Source organism: Triplophysa dalaica, chromosome 4 (genome assembly GCF_015846415.1).
Source record: "Triplophysa dalaica isolate WHDGS20190420 chromosome 4, ASM1584641v1, whole genome shotgun sequence".
NCBI classification, from domain to species: Eukaryota; Metazoa; Chordata; class Actinopteri; order Cypriniformes; family Nemacheilidae; genus Triplophysa; species Triplophysa dalaica.
In genome coordinates this window covers 16,365,504-16,372,818 of record NC_079545.1, presented here as the reverse complement: position 1 = coordinate 16,372,818, position 7,315 = coordinate 16,365,504, and the positions used below count along the sequence as shown (strand labels likewise).

The following is a 7,315-nucleotide window of genomic DNA, read 5'->3' as shown; positions in this document are numbered from 1 at the left end:
TTGACGCATCTACTGACTGCAACTAAACACGTCACTGAAAGCGCTAATCAGGACCAAACCATTTCATGCTGATACAGGGGGTCGTCGGTTAATATGGATGTTTACCTTTTGGTCAATGGGGATTTTTAAAAGAAAGCGATCATTAATTGTATTATTATATAAATTATATAATGAATGATGATGGTTTGATAATGTTATATAAGTTTTTACATATGTTTGGGGCCCCTGTCAGTCATGGGCCCTTGGAATTGTCCTAACTTTTCCCCCCTATACGGCGCCCCTGAGTATACATTATACAAGTTTCACTTTTTGAATGGAATTAGTGAAATAAATCAACTTTTTCATGATATTCTAATTATATGACCAACAAGTAAAAGACAAGTAAAAGTGTCGGAAAAAAAGATGCATTCTATCTAAAAGCAAATGCTCACCCGTACCTGCCTGAAACGCATCTTGCAATCACATCCCCACAAATCTACATCACTTTGTGACATGAGTTGACTAAGCTTTTTTTTTTACACGAGTGTTTTCAGATTCACTGTAACGAATTGCTGTAAAAACTACAGCGTTATTTTACAGAAGCTGACTGTATTTTAAATAATACAGAATATTGCTGTAAAGTGCAATGCATTCTGGAGTCACGTGACGGATTAACTCAATGTACAGAATATTGCTGTAAATTTCAAATCTACAATGGCGGGATGATCTTCAACAGTCGAGATTGGGGTAGTGCTAAAAATGAATGATTCACACCTGTGGTAAGTAATTTATTACGTATTTTTTTTCCATATTTGGTAACTATCATAGTGGTAACGTTATATAGAGGTATCTAAATTCGCGTTTCATATTGGTAACCCCGGATTCAACCTCCATCCGCGGGGACCGAAGGAGTCTTGCGGGGTTTCAGCAGCGCCGTCGCGGTAAGATTTCAAACATTCTCCGTCGCTATAGCACCTGAGGACAGAAGTTGTTCATGTTATTTAGAGTTTTTGTTCACACCAGGAGTGAAGGCGTATGTGACGAGCTACAGTTCATTGTATTAGTAAGTTGACGGTTGTTTTTTTAATGTTGAACATCGCGCCCGCCGTAGACTCGGTAAAAGTTACATGCTTCGACAGTTGTGATACCACACTCGCTCGTGATTATTCTGTGTCGTAATTCAAATTTGCAAATGCAGTCATCCGTTAAATCGAGCGCCCAAATTAAAATGAGTCACCATAGCTTGAGGTAAATCGATGTTCACGGAAGATATCCCGGTAAAGTGATCAATGTACGTAACCATCTAGATATACAGTTTATGTATCGGAGGCCAGATGAGAGCTTGAGCAAAAGACGTTAGCGACACCCTCATCGTTAGAGCAGGACTGTCTCCCAGATAGGACCGTTGGAGGGTGGGAGTGAGACCCGTTACAAAATACTAGTGTGACAATTTCTTGACCGTGACATCCCTAACGTTAGTTGGATTACATTTCTGTATAAGTACGGTTTTAAGTGTAAGTTACTCTGTTTAATTTGCTTAGAGTTTGTTTGTAGAGTCACTTATACTAAAATGTAGTTTAAATGTAAAATGCTTAAAGATAATTGTATAGTCACTATTAACTATTACTATTGTCACATGTATAATTGTTTGTTTTAGGACACACTTTGCTATGCAGGCCACTGGATGCTGACTACTGAAGGTTAGGTTGTGTGTGACGGTGCTCAGCACAGCTTCATGTCTGGCCTTACCACTCTGTTCATAGCATGTTACATATTCAGGCTTGAGTACCAGGATGGGGCAGCATGTACTTGGAGTCCAATGAAAGGTATTAATTGAACAACTTCCTTACCTGCTTTTTATAGATATGTTTATGTTATATACCTGTTAAGACCTTTAAAACAATATTTCTCAACGAGAGATGCATTTTTTTGGGGCAAATTATTTAGAAGTCTCCCCTATTTAACACTAGCAAGCTGATGATTTAATTCATGTGTTTTAATATAATATATTTTGCACATTTAATATATAACATTTAGTTTTTCCTGACTCTTTGTAGATATTAATCCAGAGAGTGGAACAAGAAGCGTCATCTAAAATGCCAGGATACAGAAGAAACAGGTTGCAGTGAACCCACATGTCGCCGCTCTTCTAAACACAATGATGAATATTCAGTGTAATCGATGAAAAGTAAGAAGCACACACACACACACACACACACACACACAGGCACACACACACGCATACACACACACACACACACACACACACACACACACACACACAGATCTCATCATTGAATTACATCATTTTATTATTCTCTGACTGTATATGTTGTCCTCTGTTTTTCTCTGACTATAAATTGAATATCTAACATTATTCTCTTGTTTCGTTTCCATAGTTCCAGCTACTTGTTGTGCTCTGATGGATCAAGATGTGGACCGTTTTACAGACTCACTTGGGCCTTGTTTTGCAATGTTGTTTCATGATGGTAATGTTGGTTAACGTGTTGTTTAAACATGAATGTTTAAAGAGCCATGTTGGATACTATGAAGTTGTTACTGAATAAAATTATTTCATGTACAACAACGTACACAATTTGTCTGTAATGTATTTTTGTATCAATTAAAAAAAAATAAACACTGTATATCCAGTATGCAAAACATACTGGATATACAGTGGTTTATGTATTTCTTCTAAATGAAGTAAATTAAAATCAAGCAATTTGCTGTAAAAAATACAGCATTATACTGTTACTATTCAAAATTACAGTTTTTCCTGTATTCTGCAATTACAGTAAATGGCTGTAAATTAAATTACAGTACTGTGGCTGTACAATTTACAGTAACTGGCTGGCAACCCTGCTGCCAGTAGTTTACTGTAAATTTTACAGGATTTTTTTTACAGTGTTGGGCTCGTTTGCTGCAGTCCGAACTGTTCCCGGCGTCCTCCGCAGAAACAATCGCAACAATTGGTTTGGTTTCAGACTCAACTTGATTCTGTCGACCCCTTGTGCGTTTGCGTTCATCTTACGTCATCAAAATGTGCACTGCGCATGACAGAAAACATAACACGGATCAATATATTGTGTTTTTATGAATTTGGTGCTATTATGCGCAGCAGAGTAAATGACATTTGGGTTTGCATTCGCATTGAATGCAAACGGCTTTCTGCTGCTTGCAAACAGGCTATTTTGTAGAAAATAGTGGATTACCATTGACCTGCCGACTTCATTCCACTCGTAACGCTGAAATACGATGCAGCCTGCACTTTTACTCGAATCCAAGGTAAATCATCAACATTATCATCTCTTACATGTGTATTATTGATGATAAAACATCGTAATCGGCTTAAACGCATGCGCAAGTCACTTTACTTCCTCATCAAGCGCGCACCCGGCTCCGTGTTGCTTTCATATTCATGCGAAACCCGCCACAGTTCAAGAGCAACCGAACTCAGACCACCTCATTCAAGTAGTCTCAGGTTCGGTAGCCAGGTGTGCACCTGGATTCCCTTGACAGCTTTCATATTCATGCGACCCGTGCCCCGTTCCGAACTAATCTTCAAGTGTGAAAGCGACCTAAGACTGCCCAAATGTCTATGCCAGTCAGTACTGCCAGTACAATTGCTTTGGAACCTGATAAGAAGCATTACATTTCCGTCACATGCTTGCAGTATTTGACCAATCACTACACACTGGTTAACTGGTCATAGCACACCTTGCTTTTCGGAGGGATGAGCTTTGTTAAAAATCCACTCGTTTCAGAGAGGTGGGGCAAAGAGGAGATACAAACTAGCACTGTATGTGGAAATACAGTGTTCTTGAACCTTAAATTGTGTATACACATTGCAATGCATCTAAAACAAATGATAATATTTGTAGTAGAGTAGGCGGGGCGAGACCGTGGTTCGAGTCCGGTGAGTAATTGTGAATTAGCGCCAGCTGTGCGCACACCGGCCTCGAATCACGTAGGAGATTGGAGAATATAAGAGGAACGAGCGACCGTACCATCGAAGAGAGAGGACCGGGCCCGAATTTATGTTATGTTTGTATTTGTATTTATATTATGTTTTGTTCGCCGGCGGTCGTCCGTGAGGGGCCGCCGGCTGTTATATTAATTTATTAAATGTTTAAAATGTCTTCCGGTTCCCGACTCCTTCCTTCCATTTTATGGAGAATTGTTACAATATTCGTTTTAGCCGTGTCACTTGACTTATTATTACTCGGTCACTAAAATCGGACACTTAAAATAAAGTGTATCAGAAGCACACAATTACCTATAGTGGTATACACTCTAGTTGTTCCAAACCTGTATACATTTCTTTGTAATGTTGAAAGCTATTTGGAAGAATGTTAACAACTTACATAATATCTAAATAGTACATACATTTTTTAAAGTAAAGATATTAAACAAGAATGTAGCAAAGAACAAGCAAAATTGTAAAACAGGACAATGAAATGGTAATAAGAAAAACGACTCTGCTATCATTGGTTTCTTTCCTGCCAAATCAGCTTTTAGTGTGAGTTTATTTGTGTTGGTATAATGAGTTTATGCAAACACGTTGGGATATCGGTTTACATAGTGACCTGTGGTGGGGTGCATATCTGCATACCCTCAACAGAATGCATCACAAAGTTTGACAAAATATAGACTGTTTAGTTGGATAATCATTGTTTAAAATCATTACTTTTACACCGAATATGGACCAAAGCTGGCGGTAGTCAAATGAACTGTAAATCAGTCTTGCACAATGGTGATGCATTTACTGGAATCACAAACCTGAATGATTGCGTTAAGCCACTGTGAAAGGTCACTAAATCCAGAGCTGGTTCAGGAGAACATAATACCTCAGCTCGAATGACATGCTTTGCAAGCCAAACAAAGCAAGTGGGATGTCTTCTTTAAATCAGATTGGCTAAATATTATGGAAACGTCTGTGGTTCTGCTCTTTTTAAATGTGACCACCCCCTCAGTGACTGTAGTGTATTGAAACCGTGATGCTATATGTGAACACTCCAGGACAAGCTGAAATTTTCATATCATTTCTCTCTTATTGCAACTTCATTGTTTCATCTTTGAAAATTCAGTGGAGCAGTGGTACACAATATCTTTTGCAGGAATGATGAAAGAGCATCCGAACGTATATTTCTTCATCTTTGTGTTGGTTGGCATGTGTTCAACCGGGTATGTAAGACAATATTTCATCACAAACGGTAGATTAAATATTCTTGTGCATGTGGCAGCTATGTGTGTGTTTGAAAAAGGACAAATGGTCTTTGCTTAAAGTTTGTCAGATCGTAGTTTCAGCTTTTCTGACATCCCATGAATCATCAAGAGTCACACCAAACTGTTTTAGAAAAGTTGTAAAACAATCGAGAAAATGTGTTTTCTAGGTGAGAGCAAAAAAATAAAAAGTGCAAGATAGTGTGACTAATGCCCTAGAATGCAGTGTGACCGCTCACAAAATTATTTGTCATTATTCAAATCAAGGAAACTGACATAGAGAGATGATGCATTTTATCAGTTGTTCTGTTTACTACGAGTCCGAGACTTTAGTGACAAAACTAAACGTCTCCGGTTACTTTCGTAACCTCGGTTACCTGAGAAGTGGGAACGAGACATTGTGGAGAACCGCATATGAAACTCCTCCCCATTTTCACTTTTCGTGAAGTCTTATTGGATAACGGCAGTAAAAAAACTGGCCAATTGTCGCAAGAATGCAACAGTATGCAAATATTGACGAATCCAGACAGTATAAATACAGTGCATGTGACGACAATCCTCAGAATCTACGAGAGAACGCCTGCACGGTGATGAGCGGCGAACACGGCGATCTACGCAATGTCTCGTTCCCGCTTCTCAGGGAACAGAGGTTACGAAAGTAACCGGAGACGTTCCCTTTCGTGAGCGGTCACTTCGACATTGCGGAGAACCGCATATGGAACGGTAGTACAATCCCGCGGGGAGAGCTTGCAAAATCAGCCAGAAAAACTGGGTTAAAACACACAAGCATGGGAAGCATACAATTTTAACCATTCGCGAGGTCGCCCTAAGCGTCAACAGCTGATTGGCTTAAATCGGCCAATGAACTGCCAAATCACTGAACAGGCCAATGAACTGCTAGATCGGGCTACTGCCAAATTTGCATATCCTAACCCAACAAATGCAGCGGGCTGCGCTGAAACAGGGCAGACAACACAACAGTAAGAGCCAGCACGGAGTCCCGGGCGGATATAACAGTGATCATAAAAGTACACCAAGCACAGCGTAAACAGCAACGCAGCAACAACTGTGTAACATAAGCGATTATAAGGTAGAAGATAAAGAGTGATCAGCACTCACCGAGGGGACTTGAGACGACAAAGAGGACACGTCCAATCTGTAGAACCTGGCGAAAATGTTCTGCGAAGACCAGCCAGCCGCACAGCATATGTCCTGAATAGATGTGCCCTTAGACCAGGCCCACGAAGAGGCGATAGCCCTAGTCAAATGAGCTCTGATACCGAAGGGGCAGTTCTGTCCCTGACTCTCATACGCTAAGGTAATAGCGTCCACCACCCAGTGAGAGAGCCTCTGCTTTGATACAGCCCGACCTTTAGTTCCCCCACCAAAACAAATGAAGAGCTGTTCAGACTGCCGAAAGCCGGCCGTGCGATCAATGTAAGATACCCTATTCGCTTAGCCGAAGCAATGGCAAGAAGGAGAACAGTTTTTAGAGTGAGCTCTCTTATGGAAGCCGCGTCCAAAGGCTCTAATAGGGGAGAAGAGAGAGCCTTCAACACCAGTGCTAAGTCCCAAGGCGGCACCGAAGGCTATCGCGTGGGAAAAGTCTCCTAGCTCCTCTGAGGAATCTGACCACCAGCATGTGCCCTCCAATTGATTGCCCATCAACCGGGGAATGAAACAAGGCGATAGCAGCCACATAAACCTTCAGTTTTGACGGGAGTCCGCCGTTGTCCAGCCTGTGCTGCAGGAAGCATAAAATATCCGACACGGGGCAGGACATCGGGTCGATATTCTTACTACTGCACAATTTAACAAACACCCCCCATTTGAGAGTGTATAAACGACTGGTGGAAGGCGCACGACACTCCGAAATAGTGCCATGTACACGCTGAGGAAGTGCATTTAAAATCCCCGAAGAGGCCAGGCATGAAGGCTCCACAGCTGCGGGCTGGGGTGAAATATCGTGCCGTTCGCTTTGGACAACAGGTCTCTCCTGAGGGGAATCCGCCACGGCGGTGCCGTTAACAATTCGCTCAGGTCCGGAAACCACGGTTGATTTGGCCAAAAAGGAGCGACGAGGATCACGGTCGCCATCTCCTCTCTGATTTTG

General features: G+C 41.3%; 1 long non-coding RNA gene across 1 annotated transcript; it reads left to right on the top strand.

Annotated features, from left to right (window-relative positions):
* Positions 1–546: 546 nt before the first annotated feature.
* LOC130419723 (uncharacterized) lies at positions 547–2,847 on the top strand. The gene is made up of 4 exons (XR_008906538.1): positions 547–920; positions 1,637–1,805; positions 2,037–2,167; positions 2,379–2,847. It is a non-coding gene; the product is annotated as an uncharacterized LOC130419723 (long non-coding RNA).
* Positions 2,848–7,315: the final 4,468 nt, after the last annotated feature.